The sequence below is a fragment of the Lycorma delicatula genome, chromosome 4 (genome assembly GCF_047948215.1).
Source record: "Lycorma delicatula isolate Av1 chromosome 4, ASM4794821v1, whole genome shotgun sequence".
In the NCBI taxonomy this organism is placed as follows: domain Eukaryota; kingdom Metazoa; phylum Arthropoda; class Insecta; order Hemiptera; family Fulgoridae; genus Lycorma; species Lycorma delicatula.
In genome coordinates this window covers 46377008-46395405 of record NC_134458.1, presented here as the reverse complement: position 1 = coordinate 46395405, position 18398 = coordinate 46377008, and positions in this window count along the sequence as shown.

Below are 18398 nucleotides of genomic sequence, written 5' to 3'. Positions count from 1 at the left end.
ATAACATTTAAACAATTGTACCTGAATTGGTTGTAGGATATTGTTATGTTCCTATTGACACATTGGTTCTAGTAATAAGTATTTACATTTTGGTTAATATAACAATTACATAGTTTTATAATTTATTTTATGTTCATTAATTCATTGAATGATATTTTTTCAATTTTAACAAAGAATTAGGAAATTTTATTGTTTTGAACTACTGTGACAAAAATTATTTAGCTGGCTTATTAAAATTATGGTATATTTTTCTACATAAGGTAATTTTTGTGGAAAAGTGAAATTAAACTTTTTATGCAATTATTCTTATTCCACTTAGTCCACTTATAAAAAGAAAAACTTACTGCTAATATGAATCATAGATGGTAAATGAATTTAATTTCCTCTGTCCATACAAAAATGAAATTTTTGCTGCTCTAGCAGTTTGTGTTTTATGAGTGACTGCTTACAAAAGATGAAGCTGTCAGAAAAAAAATGAAAAAAAAATGATAATATTGAAAGACATTTTATAATTTTCTATAACAGCTACTAGAAAAATAAAATCTGCTGCATGTGGGGTAGAAATCTATATTTTTATACTTATTAAAAGAAATCAAGTTAAGTAAGTCCTAAACCACTGTAGCTAAATAAAATAAATGCTGTAAAAATGTTATAAAAGCTTAATTTTTCACATAAATATATTTCATTTGGCCAACATTTCATTTTACACATTTTGATATTTCATTTGGCTGAATTAAGGTAGATATTGCTAAGCAACATAAAAACGTATTAATGGCAAAATCTTACCAAATTAGGAAAGTAAATCGATATTATAATTATTCTCCTTTAATATCCATAATATTACCAATTATTAATAAAACCACTATTCTTAACACCAACAGTTAATCCTGTTGTTTAATTATTATTTTCATTGTTAATATTATTATTTAATTCTGTTGTTTAATAGCTTCAGTGTATTCATAGTAGGCCTTTAATGTAATTTCTACAAAATGCTACAGCAGAATTTTAATGCCTTTATTTACCAATTATCAAACAGGCAATTCAAAAAGGTAATCATACAAAAAAAGTGAAAAATGAGCAGCGATTTAAATTTGGAAGTTATTCAACCTTTCATCACTACATTTTTGGAAAACATCAATAATACATACTTATTAAACCTACTGAAAGTGATTAATTGTGAAACTGAGCTTTTGTGATTACAATATTTCAGAAGATGGTAAAATAGTTTTTATAATTTTCTAGATTTGTTTGTTTTCTCCTCAGTCAAGGTCACACCTAAAAAAAAAAATTATGAAATCCCTGACCTTTGCCTTCTCTAAGTCCCAGTTTGTGATTTACTTTTTCCATGAATTCTTTTTATTAGTTTTTAAAAAACTGCCCCATTTAACTGCTTCCCTCTTACTGGGATATTCTCTTCCCTGTTCCATTCTTTAAAAATGCAATTCTGTAATCCTATTTTTGTGATGTTATTATAAAAACCAGTAAGGAGAAAAAATATTAAATAAGTACTCCTTAGATTTTTGTTGTAATTGTATGGATAATGAAGGATTTGTAAAAGTAAGGACAATAAATTAGATCAAAGGTAAATATTGAATGAGTTATTTGGTTCCCATCTTTAAAATTTGTGATGTATGTTCAAAATATGAAGTTGAGTTATTTTTTAAAAAGTATTTCAAGTTTAAAATGAGAGTATATTTTAGAATTCAAGTATGTTTAGAAAAGATCTGATAGGATTAGCAGAACCCTTTCCATTATTTCATCAAAGTATTACTGTAGTTAATGACTTTAAAATGGTTTTTGTTGTTATTTCTAATTTGAGTATTTATGATTTTTCAATAGTGCCTATTTATGGGCTGAAACATACTTTTGTATTCAATATAATAATTTAGAATATTTAAAAACTTTTATTGAGTTGCATTATAAACAAAAATGTTTTATGTAATAATTAAAATTAAAAATTATTACAACTGGTGATTTGTTTGGGTACATCTGACCATCGTACCCAGTTTTAAAACTGACAGTATATAATGTATGACATAATATAATCTGACATAATATATAAAATATTCAAGTAAAGTTAAATTGATTGTGAATAAGATGATATCCAGATGCCTAAGATTGACCTATCCAATAGAAGCTGATGAAAGTGTCACTTAAGTTTTAGAGAAAGTTTGTGAAATTGCTTATCTACTGTTTAATGAATTATAAGACTGACAAATTTATAATTTTTCAATTTTATAATTCCGTATAATACATATTACCTTAATTACTTGGTAATTATGTATTGCTTTAACAATAATAAACACATTTCACTGTTTTACAGAAGATGTTTGATCCTTGTAAAAATCATTAAAAAAAAATATTATCTAAACTTGATGATTTGTCTTGTCAATAATAAATGAAATTCTTACTCTACATACAGAAGGTTGTTTCATTTTTGTCCAATGAATGATTCCATTCAGTACTTCCTTCACATTTTGAAATAGTTAAAGTGAGATTGTTATACAAATATTGTGTTTGTCAATCTTCTAATCATCGTCATTACTACACTCATTTTCCAAACGACTGTAAAAATTAGATTATAATTTTATTCAGAATCATTGAGAAGTATGTTAGGCTTTCTTTCCTTATTTGGATTTATCCTCATAAGTGAATAGTGGAAAATTTAAGTTCATTTATCTCAAATGTTTATCTACTAGTTTGTAGTGAATTCAGACTATGCGATTTTTCTTGATTTGACCAAAGCCTTTAATATTGTAGATTGTGTAATATTGAAAACGATTTGATAGATGATACTGTATTATATTTCACAGATGTGATGTTATGATTAAAAGGGGTTGATTGTGTCTTGGGAGCAGGCTGCAATATCTTGAGCTGTTTCTGCAAGTGGGTATTATTTATAATCTATCGATTCAGTTGGATGTAAATGTATTGTGTTGGGTGTTTCTCTGTCCATTTTTAGACCCTCTGCTACTTCTAATATCTGTTAATGATATTCACTAAAATAGAAGATGCAAAGGCAGTGTCTACAGAAGATTCAAAATTCTATATTTCAGCCTGTAGTAATGAAGTTAAACAAAAAGGTTTGAGCATTTTAGAAACCATTGTAAATTGGTTTTCCACAAACAGAATAAAAATTACTGCTGATTAATTTTAATTTATTAATATAAACAGAATTATAAATTTACGTGTTCCAAAATCAAGAATTTTTTATTAGATCCATTGTTTAATTTTATTATTAATTCTGAGGATGTTAGTATGTGTTGGAAAACTGAAGTTTTAGGTTTATTAGAAAAATTATACAATTGTTGCCAAATTATCATGGAAGGATCATAGAAATGATCTAAAGAAACTGAATAACTGAGTACTGCTTTACATGGTTTCTGTAAATTGTTGGCTGTGTTGGTGTAAAAGAATGTTACAGCATTGTACTTGCTTATCTGGTGTTTGCTCTTGGATATTGAATATTGTTTTTGGGAAGCTCTTCAATGGGCATTTATGCTTTTTAGTCTCTATAGTGCTTTTTAGTTTAAAGCATTTATGCTTTTCATCCATGTAACCAAATGATTTGTATAACAAAAATAAAAATTAAGGTTTGGATAAAACTGAGTAATATCGTTGAAAAATGAATACCTACATGTATACTGTAAAACAGATATATACTTACTGCTACTCCTAGCAGGATTAACGTCTTCTTTTTTTAAGAGAAAATGTTTCAGGGAACTGATTTTAAGTCCAGGTAGGGTTATGTATTTTTTACTTTGACTGTTCATCAGAAGAGTGTTCATGCATGTTGAAGTACAATACGTTTCAATCTAATTGCGATGTGATATTATCAGTGGAAGACATTAATGATGATATTAAGTTGTTAAAGTTTAATACATAGATCAGGTAAGATAATTTCACTTTCTCTCAGGGCAACTGAGAAAAAATGTGAGGGGCAATTTTCTTGGATTTGGTGAGTCAGGTATATCTATATAATTTGTAAAAAACAGTTTTAACAGTTCTCTAAATATAGACCCTGCTTCTTTAAGACAACTTTTATGTAAACTCATAAAATGTTCTTCAATGTTTTATTGAAATTCATCATTTTGATATGTATCTTGTTGACCTTTAAGGGTGATGTTTTATTTTTCATTGATTCCATCAGAAAATCAACACTATAAATTTATCTAAAAATCCATTCAACTTTGAAATAGCAAAGTTATACTTACAAAATGCTAAATACATAAAATATATTTTTAAAAATCTATTAGACTTTTCATGAATTTTGAAGATCCATTATAAAATTTCTAAAACATTAAACAAACATTCAGAACTAATGTCCCACTACACACAAAAAGTACAATTATTACAATTCTACTGGTGAAATAGAATTTTTAAACCAGGAAATAACATGAATTTATATTAACTGAATGAATCAATTATGCATCTTTTGAAGAAATCAGGGATGGAAAAATTCAATAATTATAATATTAATTCTATAGATTTTATTTCAAATTGTTTTGTTTAAAACTATATTTCAATTTTTATTTATTTTAATTCTTATTTCCTAAATTCTTTTATTAAAATATGTCTCCAACTAGTTAATAATAAAAAAAAAGATTTCGACCAAAAAAGAAAAACATAACTGGTGCCGAAGATTTCAGTCATGTAAATTGCTGTGCCTGGTTAAAAATAAATAATTTTCGTAAATTTTAAATCAGGTTTTGCCATTTTGACGTAAAATAACTTAAGATTAATGAATGAACCAGTTTTGTTAGAGTGAAATGGAATTGTATCTAATTCTTCTTCCATTGAGCTCTACTTGACTGTCAGTTCATGTTTATATCCAACCTTTGTGGTGCCTTCTAACCCAATCTGTATCTTTCAGTACTCTCAACTGTTAGAATTATGGAGTAGACAGAAAGAGTGAATGAATACAATGATGGTGACAAAATTTTCTTTTAGTGGGCTAATTGGTGGTGATAAATAAATGAATCCATTCAGTCAGGTTTGTTATTGGTTCTTTAATATTACAAACTCTAATACAGCTCAGTATTTGATATTTAGTCAGATTATTAAAAGTAAGTATGTAACTTGGTGAGTTACACTGAATATAATATCTATCTTTATCTGTCTGTATATATAATAGATATAGTAATTGTTAGATATATCACATATATAGATATATGTGTGTATATTTATAGGTAATACATTTTTTCACCTGATTCACTGAATCTCAGTTGAAGGGGACTTCTTCAGTGTAGGCAATTTTTAGCTGAAAATTAAGAATTACTAAAAGTTTCACTGTTTGTGCTATTTTATGTATTATGACTGAAGGAGTACTTTTGTTTTATTGTTTGCTTTTATACATTATACTAGTATTCTAGACATTTTTAAAAATAACTACTTTATCATTTGTTTAAGAATGATTTGAATTACATTAAAATTTTATAAATTTGAAATACAAGTTTTTTATTAAAAATCTGAGTTACAGGAGCTTTTCCCCTTATTTTTCACGTAAAAATAACTCTTTTAAAATAATATTTACAAATTACATTGATCAAGTATGTATAGATAGATAGAACTAGATATTTTTAAGTTGAACAATTAAAACAAGTTGAATAGTTTTCAAAGGAAATCTAATTACAAAAATGAAACTGAATAAATACTAGACTTAATTGCATATCCAAACATTATCATTTAATTAAGTCGATCAGTTTATTTGTATTTATTTTTCAAGTGTTTATATCGTACATAAATTTATTTTGTTGGCAAATAAAAATTTAAAATTACATTAAACTATTTTGTTATGAATAATTTAATTGTTTAATGCCTGTGAATTACTTAGCAGCTAAAAATGAAGAATCTTTTCATTGACAGATTCAACTGGATGTTACTCCCCCTAAACCGCTATTATATTTAAATATAACAAATACTTAAAATAAAAATCTGATGTAGTCGCCACATGACTTCCTTGTACGCTTATTAAATTACATATACACATTTTTTGCTGCACTTCATTTAAACTTATTTCATTTGAAAGTGAGATGTGATCCTCCAGTTCTTTAATAAAGTGGATAGTTAGACAGAAAAATGGCCCTAAAAATTTCCTTAGCATTTTATATTAATTTTGTTTCACATCACTCAAGTAGATATGTGGTGTAAGTGAGGGCATGTCGGATCCGTAACCCTGCACGCATTGGTTCGAATCTGACTTCATATTCATATATTTAAAAAAATTTTTTTAAATTTAAATATATTGATTTATTAATAATTATTAACCTCTGATTGCAAAAATTATTTAATTAAACTGAAAAGTATATGAAATTTTATTTCACTAATAACTTCTGATTTTTTCATACTTTTTTGTATTGTTACTATTGAATTATTATTAATTGTTAAAAATGTTTTTTTACAATCGGAGGTTAATAATTATTAATAAATCAATATATTTAAATTAAAAAAAAGAAAGCTAAAAAAATATTCGTATATGAAGTCGGATTCGAACTGATTGTGCATTCCCCTTGTGAGATCCAAATATTTAATTAATTAAAGTTTTATTTGGCTGTAACTCTGGGACCAATGAAAATAAGTACAATTTATCATATATGATATATCGTTGAAAAGCTCTCAACGAGGGCTTATTATTGACGTTAAGAAAAAGGCCAAACTCCTAATGTTTCAAAATTGAAACCCCGCTTTATTTAGAGAACTGATTATATACACATTTTTGGCCCAGTTGATTGCAATCAAAAGGGGAGATGCACAACCAGAAGTTACAACAGTCCTAAATACAAAATTTCAACGTTCTACGGTTAATTGTTTTTGAGTCAAGCGAGATACATACGTACGCACAGATGCCAAAACTAGTCAAAATTGATTCAGGGATGGTCAAATGGATATTTCCGTTGAAATCTGAAAACCGAAATTTTTCACGATTCCAATACTACCTTTACTTCGTCCATGATTTCACTATGAAAATAGATTTTTAGGTTATCATAAGGTTGTCAGTGGGAAAACTGATGTTGTTTTGCAGCTGTTTTCCGAAGTCTGGTTCAGTTGTAGATACTTGAAGTCGCAAATCTGGTTCCACATTAAGTTTATTTCCATACTTGTTTTAGAAGAAGGCTAGGGTAGAAAATGTACACTCACGCAAACCTGTTGATGCAAATCGCAGTAAGTGTTTTAATGCAATCTGGGAATCGTACGTGCATAAAACCAAAATTGCGACAGGATCATAGTTGGAAATACAATTTTCAAATTGAAATCACACCATAATTCTTACAGTTCCTCTTCTACTTTGACGGGAAGGCTGTTTTCTGTCACCATGAAAGTGGTTTTCATTCAGTTACTTTTTCTACTGCAGGAAGAAAAATATTACCTTAATTTCAATGCCAATGATTCAAAATGTTCTTTTATGTTTTCAGTGACGTCGGACAAGAGTTGATCATAATTTGTTGCAAGAAAGTCAGAGTGGGAAACGAATCGAATTCTCGAATAGCTACTCGGCGTGACCATAAGTTTAACTTCTTTATTGTTGCTTCAATTTTATTTTGAACGAACACTGTTAAAGCAAAAACCCCGAAGACTGAAACTTAGAGCATTTAGAAAGCTAAAAATGTCAGATAAGTAGGTAAGGCAAGCAAGCAAAGTTCCATAAACAATCTTTATGTTCAAATCTATTTGGAGTCAAGAAGAAAAATCCTCAAACGCGAGCAGCTGAAACAGCTGAGTTAACACTTTACCTCGTGATAATCAATGCACTTCTGATTGAAGCAGCAAATGTTCGTGTTCAGTACCCATTTCGTGACATAGTGCGGTGAAGTTGCGAAAATTAATGAGAGGCCGAGATTTAATGAAATTTATCATTTTTATTGCATCATCAAGAACGGATTTCATGGAAGTAGGCATAGTACGTGAGGCCAATGCTTCACGATGAATACTACAGTGAGTAGATTATACAGACAGCGCAACGGATTGAATTGCACCCTACAAGTCCTTTAAACATTCCTACTATAGCGCTTGCGGCATCTGTGCACAACCCAATAGATTTATCCCATTTAATTCCACTGCCTTCGATAAAATTATTAACAACAACAACAACAACAACAATCGTAGCCTCGCCGGTAGCATGCATGTAATGGTACTGCATTACAATATAACATGTCTTGATAAATGTCATTATTAATCGTATATTCGTACCTCACATAGCATAATAGATTCGCATTGTCTGAAATATCAGTGCCTTTATCCAGTTGCATTGCAAAATATTCACTTCATCGCGCTCAGAAAAGTACTCCTTTTTTTCCTTTATCCTTTATTCCTTCATTACCCTTTTTTTATACAGGTGATTCAAAGAAACGGGAAATTTAAAAAATTAAATAACGTTAATGAACAATTTTTTTTAGAAAATGAATTTTATTTCATGTAATTGTACAAATGTTGTCATTTTAGGATACATACATTTTATTTTATTTTTTAAAGATGACATCTTGCAGGTGACCTCCTCTTCTACGTAAACACTCACGAAGTCTCTTCGTTAAATTGTTCATGGTTTGACATAACATCTCAACTGGAATTACCGCAATTGCTTCTCGGATCTTTGCCTTCAGTACTTCCGTTGTAGCAGGTCTACTGTGGAACACTTTGCTTTTAAGGTGACTCCACAAAAAGTAATCGCAAGTTGAGAGATTAGGCGATCTGGGAGGCCATCTAATGTCACCATTTCGTGAAATGACACGTTGTTCAAACAATCGGCGTACAGCTGCCATCGATATTCGTGCAGTATGTGACGTTGCTCCATCTTGTTGAAACCAGGCTGTGTTAAGAATCGGTGGAAATCTCTTGTTGTTCCACAACAAAGGTTTCAAGCATGGCTACGTAACGAGCCGACGTCACTGTAATCGCAAGACCGTTGTCATCCTCAAAAAAATAAGGGCCTATAACACCGTAAGATGACATAGCACACCACCCGGTCACTTTCTGGCTGTGCAACGGACGCTGGTGTAGCTGCGTAGGATTTTCTTGTGCCCAGTATCTGAAATTTTGCTTGTTAACAAATCCACTGAGGTGGAAATGCGCTTCGTCTGACATCCACAGTTCGTGAACAAACTCTTCGTTATCATTTATCTTCTGAAGCATTACATTACAGAATTGTGCTCGCACAACTGCATCGTTCGGTTTCAGTTCCTGGACGATCTGCAACTTGTATGGATGGAATTGCAAGTCCTTCACTAACATTCTTCGAACACTTGAACTATGCAATTGTAAATATGCTGAGAGACGACGGATTGACCGATGTGGACTTCGTGTGACAGCATCTTGTAAAGCTTGAACATTCTGTGGTGTGCGGACGGTTCGCTCACGGCCTGGAGGTTTCTTTTTCATTACCGAACCAATTTCCTCAAAATTAGATATCCATGTTTTAATTGCATGTGCTGATGGAACACGGTCGCGCCGTTCCAGATTAAAATGACGGCGAAATTCTCTACGCGCTCCCTCCACACTGTCATTGTTTTTGTAAAACTCTTTGGTAGCAGATGGTTATAGCATGGTTTTGATGGCAGGTTAGGTTAAAGAGGCTGGCGCCACTTATCAAATGGTACCAATCGCCCATGGCTACCAACACAACTTTCAAAATTTCCCGTTTCTTTGAATCACTCTGTAGATTATTTCATAACATAAGGTTGTGCGTGAGAATATGGAATAGAAATTTTCTAATGTGTTAAAAATGTTATGCTTGACCAGGATTCGAATCCTGACCCTTCTGGATGAAAGGCTGAGCCGCTACCATACAACCACACAGGCAGGTAAAGTATTCACGAATAACTTGAAATTTAAATAAAAAGTATTTTTTGTTTGTGTTAATTCTGTAAACAGAAATTAATTTCTTAAAACCTGATTTTTTAACATTACAAATATTAATTTCTTTTCTGTTGTATTAAAACATGTACTAATTATTTTAAAATTAAACTCCGCATATTCACAAAATTGTATTTTTCTGTGCTGTAACATTTACTAGCTGTCGTTAGAAAAGGTTTTCTGTAAATTTTAGTTTGAACGTGATCGGTTTGTCATTGAAGTAATGCCGTACTTATTTACAACAGAGGAATACGCTGATATGGTATTCATTTTGGGTGTGTAATGGTAATGCTACCTACAGCTGCTGTAGTGGAATATAAAATACGTTTTCCACATCGCAGGATTCCAAATCCTGCGTCTTCGGGAAACAGGTTCACTACCTAATAATTGTACCAGCTACGAACGATCGGTCCAACACGACGCTGTTGATGAAATTATTATCGATGCAGTTCAGCGCAGTCCAGGCGTCAGCACACAATGTCTTTCTAAGCGGATAGGAGTTTCACATTCGACGGTTTGGAGGACACTTAAACAAAACAAATTTTATTCTTATCATAAATAACCAGTTCAACATCTACACCCATGAGACGGTACGCTTCGCTTGGAGTTTTGCAACTGGTGAAATACAAATTGACAACTCTACAAGTATGCTTTGTTTACCGACGAGGCAAATTTCACTCGAGATAGAGTCAACAACTTACACAATGAGCATACACTGGCAGAAGTAAATCCTCGTGAAACGGTGGAAGGCAATTTTCAACACCGATTTAGCGTCAATGTATGGTGCAGCTTTCTTCACAATCAGATGTTTGGACCGTTCATATTACCTGGCCCCTTAAATGCTGAGGTCTAGTTGTGCTTTCTTCAAGAAGAATTGCCGCAGCTGCTTGCAGATGTTTCTCCACGCCGAGATGCAAATTATATTTCCAGCACGATGGCGCGCCTCCACACTTCTCTTGTGCCATTTCCACTCCCCTAAATCAACATTTACCTGAGAAATGGATCGGTCGTGGAGGTTCACATTCCTGGCCACCCAGATTGCCTGATCTAACACTTTCAGATTTTTGCATCTGGAGATGGATGAAAAATATTGCGTACAAAACAAAAAAAAAACATTGTTGTGAGGAGTTAATTGTCCGCATTATGGAGCGGCTGAGCAACTTAAGGACAGACCTGAAGAACTAAAAAGAGCAACAAAAGCAGTACTGAAGGGTGCCAAGAAATGTGTTGAAAATGGCAGGCTCATTTTTCAACATTCATTATAAACTAATATGTATAATGCACTTTGATCTTGTGTACTGTTTCTAAGTAAAATTCAAATTTTTTAGGTTTTCATTGTTTTATTCAATTTATCTTTAACCATATTGTTCAGAATTAAATTCTCTACAAGTTTCGTCAAGAGGTTTTATGTGTTTATTATCAATTTAACAAAGTTATTGTTCATCAAACATAAAAAACAAGGTTTTTTACCCCAATTTATTGGTTTCCACAGATTTCTCTAAAGCTATTGCAGATACGGTTCTGCAACCTATTTTATTCTATATTTCATGTCAAAAACCATAAGAAATCACTAATTTTACACCTTAATTAACATGCTAAATTCAGTTTGAAGATATCTGAATTTGAATAGTATTTGTGGTTAAACATTTTATTCATTAAGAATTTTTCTTTCTGAGGTTATACAGACTATAAAACAGATAGACTATACACATACAAAATAGACTATTTACATGTGTGTGTGTGTGTGTGTGTGTGTGTGTGTTTGTGTGCATGCACACACACAAACAAACATATAAAAGTGTTTCACAAAGAGAATAACAGACATTCAGTACATGTTCTGTTGAAAATGGTTTTACGTATTTCAACAGGGTTGTTTTGTATTTGTTCTACCACATTGAGAATTCTAATAACAGATTCTTATTTTTTATTACACCCTTGTTCATATACTAATGTTTTCAATTGGCACCACAGGTAGCAGATCAGGGTTGTTAAGTCAGGCAATCTTAAAGGCCAGTTAATAGGTCCCCCATGTCCAATCCACTAGTTTAAAAAAAGTTGCAGTTAAGTGTCGTCTAACTGCTACAGAAAAGTGTAGAGATGTCCCGACCTGCTATAAAGTCATCTGTGATCTTTTTGTCAGAGGAACATCTTCCAACAGAGCTAAGTTACTTTATGCCAAACATAAATTGGTGTTTTTTTCCAAACTAATATTCTTCCGTCTTTTACCCCAGATCTCTCAAAAATTACTAAAAATACAGTTCTGGGACCTATTTAAAAAAAAATTTAAGTCAGATTTCATATAAAAGCACTAAATTTGCCCCTTAATTTGAATCCCCAGAATTACTGTTTGGCTTAATTTTACTGAAGGCGTAGAACTCAGGGGAAATCTTTAGCCAGCTTACTAACGAGGCATTTCTGAACCTATGTTTACATGAACTTTCTTCTTTATTTTCACCAATAGAACTTGTTCTGAAAGTTTATTACATTCTTCCTGAATCACCTGTGTCCACATATCCCTTGGTTGTATTCCCTAGTATGTGCATCTTTATTTAATTAACAAGTAACTATACTATTTTATGCTTTATCCGGTTAATTTTAAGATATTTCTCATATGTTTATTTTTTATTCTTAAAATTTGCTAGTATTATCTCTAATCCTGTCAATTACTGGCAAGTATTTTACAGATATTTTTACCTTATTATTTTTTTAAAATTATTTTCATAGCTGTAATTGTGATTCTGATAATACTGTGAACAACAAAAGAAATTACCTAACTTTGAACTCTAATGATATAAAGCTTCAATTGAGAAATTTTCTGAAAAAATATATTATTATAAAATTGAAATTTATTATTGTAAGAACTTATTTTAGTGAAAAGAAATGCGTCATTTATACTCTTATAAAAAAAAATTAAATAAATAAAAAGTGATGTTTATTTGTTTAAATAGTGTATCTATTCAAAATGATATTTAAAGTTCTATCTTTTCAAAAAAGATATGCTGTTAACATATGATAAATATCTACTTATATGAGTATCTTTACCCTCACCAAATTTCAAGTTACAATTTTATTGTTATGGTGATAAGGATTAACAGCCATCAAATTTAAAAAATGATGGAGGTTAGAAGTAATTTAAAAAAAAATTAAAACCGTTGTAAGTTATTAAGAGGTTTAAAATAAAATACAAAGAGAATTCATTGTGAATTAATTTAAAAATGTAAACTTTTTTAACAACAAACCGAATTTTATAGCTTCATTTTTTAAGAAAACTTTCTTCAAAGATGGTTTTAGCCATCTTTGCAAACATTTTAAATAACTAGTGCTGCTGTTCTCATACTGGCATCAGCTGTTGTTATTACTAGGGGCTTATTTTTTAATTTGACAAACATGCATGTACAGTGTAGTCGAAAAGTGTATTTATTTCAATTTGTATCTTCAGTTCATTTAGTATGTCAAAAATATATAGAAGCTATATACAGAGTGTCCCATGAAGAAACTGAAAAATATCAGGACATATTCTACTGGTGAATATAATGAAAAAAGTTCATATAAACATAGGTCATAAACATTAGATTGATTATTGATCAAAACAATGTTCAAAATATTTTCATAATAGAACATTTAAAAGAAATGCTAAAATATATAACAGTATTTGATGAGATATTATACTAAATATTTCACCATTTTGGCCATTAACAGAAGACAATAGATCTTAAATTCTATTGTTAGTTTATTTATACTGGCTTACTTATTTAAAATAAAACTACAGGAGGCTGTATTACATAAATAAAAAACAGAATATTAAAAAAAAAACTGTCATGATTACAGTCTATCATAATACTATTACTGAAAACTAGCGACCTTTGAATCTGCCCTTTAATGTGACCTTTAGGTTTAGTTCAATATTCCCTCAGTGAGTCTAAACAAATAATTTTCAGCTGTTTTTTTATTTTTTATTTTTTTTATACTTTAATTACAAAAATGTTTATTTTCATTATCAGTACAGTAATATAAACACTGAAAATATAGTGGTGTAGATATAAATATACTTAATTAATATAATGGCTCTTACAGGCATACTTGCATACATACATACAAAATTCCATAAAAAAAGTTTTGTAGTAACAATATTTATTTTCACTATTGTGCTTAATGGTTTCAAAATTATCATTATAAAATATGAACTGGAATGGAAATAGTGAAACCAGATACTCATATATATTTTTGAGATGTTTTCTATTTTGTGAAATGCGTTTAATGAGATTTATCTATTAAAGAAGAATTTGCCTTTAGGAAAACTTATTTTTTAATGCTGTTTTACTGGTCCTTTTGTGTTTTGAACTAACTGTGATATGAGCTAAGGATGTCAAAAAAAAAACAAACAACAGTATAATACGGCTGTCTACGTAATAATTAAAACAGTGAATAATAATTTTGCTGACTTTTTATATACAGTAATGTAACATCAAGGATATTTATTTTTATGTCATATAAATTGAATAATTTTATTGTTTACGAGTAAATTAATGAGATTCTCATGTAACTACTATACTGTTATACTGCATCTCTAACTGTTCCATTATTTTAACAGTAGTCTCCCTTTTAATGTCCATAGTAAACTTTCCAATAGGTTTTAATAATTGTAAAACAAAATAAACCGCTATAACCTATGTTAATAAAAGTTTAAAAGTTGTTTTTCAGTGTGATCTCTTTTTAGTATCATTTTGGTTAACTAAACATCATGTAAGTGAACGGTAAAAGTAAATGTACAATAACATCTTCAGTATTGACAAAATGTTAGATTATAATAAAAATTGGTTAAAGTAATAATAAATTGTAAATTATAATTAATAAATTATAATAAAAATTAGATTATAGTAGTAATAAATATTTTTTCTTCCATTTAATTAATTTCTTTTTTCTGTTCTTGCATTCTGTTTTATAAACTAATTATTTAATCTATTGATATATAAATGTCGTAAAAGAACTGGAAGTTGTCCGAATAAAATATATGTATGAGTATCAATAGACAATAAATAGTATTGATTCTAGTAACTATCTCCTTCAACAATGGTAGTGGGGATTGGAACACAGGTTTCTTATACAAATGCAATCTTCGAAAACACAAATTTTAATAAACACATCTGTTGCTTATCTATTTCAAGACAAATATTTTTTTATTAGGAATACTTTGTGCATACTTTTTGTGATAACTTATAAACTAATTAAAAAAAATTATGTAATTTTTTGTCTTTTCAGGATACTCAGAATCTTATACAGGTTAAATGATCTAAAGTAGCTTTTGTAAATAATTTTACTGGTAAAATGTGAATAATAGTTGTTTTGTTAGGATGTCCTTTTCAATATTTCATTGATTTAAATACAATTAAAAAGCTAAATATGCTTCCTTGGTTCTATTATACGTACTGAAAAATATGTATACATGGAATAATTTAAATAATTCAGATTAATTTTAATGTTTACTAATCTCTTGGAGTGATATATATATATATATATATATATAAATGTTTTGCTGATAAACTACTAACATAAATGGAATAAGAATAATCATTATACTTTACCTTCTTTAAAAGAATCCAACTCCATAATCGGGGTTATCAATATTAATTACTATCTACATAGTCCTCTAGTTTTGTATGCTATTTGATCTTCTAGTTTCACTTAACATTTCTAGTAGTCTGTCTTGTCTTTTGATTTCTTCAATTAATTTTCATCTTAAGTTATTGTTTGCTGAGAAAGGGAAGAGTCTGTCTATTATATCTTGGACTTCCTGGGCGTCCTGTGTAATGCTAACTCTGGGTCGAAGAATACTGAGACCCAAAGTCCCCATTACACAGGAAGCCTGGGAAGTCTGGGGTATAATAGACAGATTCTTCTCTTGTGAACAAGGTTTACAACACCCCTTTCACGGATGAAAGGGGTGATGATGAGCCTCCACCCCTTCACACAAGGTGAATTAATGGATGTAGCAATGCGCATGCCTCCGAAGAAGACATTGGGCCCAGACCTGTTGCTGAATATGGTGATAAAGGTGGCAATCTGGGCGGAGCCAGAGATCTTCCTTAATCTCTACAATACCTATCATATGGAGGGGGTCTTCCCTGAGAGTTGGAGATGCCAGCAGCTGGTACTTGCACTTAAGCCAGGGAGGGATCCGGTGCTTCCCTCCTCATACTGGCTGCTGGCTATGATAGATGCGCTGTGCTCCAGCACAGGATAACTGAGGGTGTGGAAGAGATGGGCGGGCTCTCTCCAAGTCAGTATGGCTTTGGAAAGGGGAGGTCTGCCATGGTTGCTGTAGCTGATTGTGATGCGGCAAGAAGGGCTACGAGGCATAACTGGCTGGGAATGTATGTTCTTGTTACTTTAGACGTGAGGAATGCATTCAACTGCGTCTCTCATATCACCATAATGAGGTCTCTAGAACAGCATCGGGTTTCTTTGTAACTGTGCAAGATGGTACAATCATATCTAATGAGATGCAGGCTAGTGTGTCAACTGCAAGATGGACAAGTTGAGAGTGCACACAAGACATAGAGGAGTGCCACAAGGGTTGGTTCTTGGACCGATCCTTTGGAATTTGGCATACAGTAAGGTTTTTTGAGTTATATTCTTGTTGGATGTTATGTTGGTAGGCTATGTTGATGATATCGCTTTAGTGGTGGAGGCAATCACTAGATGAGAAGCCATTGACAAGATAAGAGACTCCTACGAATGATTAAAGATTGGATGGATGGGGCTGGACTTACGCTGGCCCCAGAGAAGACAGAGGCGGTGGCGATATCCTTTGTGAAAACGAGACCGGTGTTGAAGTTCACATTTGAAAACAGAAGGATCATTTCAAGACCAGCGATAAAATATCCTGATCTCTAAGTGGATGCCAGGTTGAGGTTTGGAGCCCAGGCCATAGAGGTTGCAACTAAGGCGGACAGGACTATGAGACTGATAGCTGGTCTCCTTCCTAACTGCGGAGGACCCTCACAATTGCGGAAGAGGTTGCTGGCTGGGATGGCATACTCTACAATGCTATATGGGGTCGAGATATGGGCCAGTGTAATTAGATATACCAAATATTTTGGCAAATTAGAGGCATTGCATAGAAGAATCTGTTTAAGGATAATATCCGCATATTGCACAGTCTCCTATGCATATATGCCTATAGATTTGATAATTATGCAAAAGAAAAGACTATGAGAACAGGGGCCTTTGCTCCCTGCGGATAAAAGGCGATTAACAACTGAGAACACAGAGGAGTTGATGGAAATCTGGGAAGAGCATTAGGACAGAGAAACGAAGGGGCAATGGACGTACCACTTAATCAGAGACATCAGGAGCTGATGTAGGAGAACCCATGGCTCGTTGGGATACAGTTTAACGCAGTTCCTGACAGGTCATGGAGGCTACAGATCGTATTTGTTTAGATTCTGTCAAGATTTATATATTATGTCGGATCTATGTCCTGAATGCACAGAGGAGGAAACTCCCTCTCATGTATACTTTTGCTGCCCACAATTGGCAGAATGTGAAGAAATCCTGGCTGCTCTTGGTGTCGAGGCCATGTTTCGGCCAGAAGAAACACAGAGTGTATTGATGAGAGGACCGAATAAGTGGAAGACAGCGAAGTTGTATGTAAAAAAAGCTAAATGAGAAGTTACACACATGGGAGGAGTCCTGACGGGAAACGAGGCGCCGGAGGGTGCCGGGCAGAATAGGCTCACGGCTGAGCGCCTAGGGGGGTTCTCCTGAGCATCTGGAGATTGCATTGGTGCGATGAGGCCGTGGGCATTCCCCCGAAGCCCAATGGTTTGCTTACTGCATCTTCGGAGCAATGATAGTGGCTGTAAATGGTAATTGTTATTTTGTGTTCATTTCTGGGTGTGCGTATATGTGAGTTTCTGTGAGGAGTGTGAGTATGATTTTGTTTGTGATTGCTGTGGGTGTTTCCTTTGCTTTTGTTCTGTGTTTTTTCATTTCTAATAGAGGTGTGTCTGTGTGATGCCTCTAAGAAGAAGGTGCATAATTTCAGTGAACTAATTATTGTTATCATTGTTATAATTTTTCAAGTATGTGATGAATAGAAATTAATATTAATTTCTAGAACTATCCTTCCAAAAAGGTGTGTTTATTCTTTTTAATGTTTTCATTATTTGATTTTTATTTACCAATTTATAAGCCTATATATTTAAAAAAAATTTTTTTTGATAAATTCTGCCTGTATCTATATAAAAAACCTTTTTCACCACATTTTAGTTTGTATAAATCTGCTCTTTTATTATAACTGTTAGTAGTGTTGGTTTTATTTTTATTAATCACCTTAGATACTTTTTATTATTTGTTTTACATGCTATTCTGTTAGTGGATAATTTTTATTTTTTGAGTTATTTGGTAGTATGTATTTTTTATGTCGATTTTTTATGACCTCAGTATTAAAACCACGGTTTATTGCCATATACTTTATTAAATTATGTTTTTTAATTAATTCATTCTGATTATTTATATAATTTAAGCTCTGTTGATCGTAACAGTAAAGT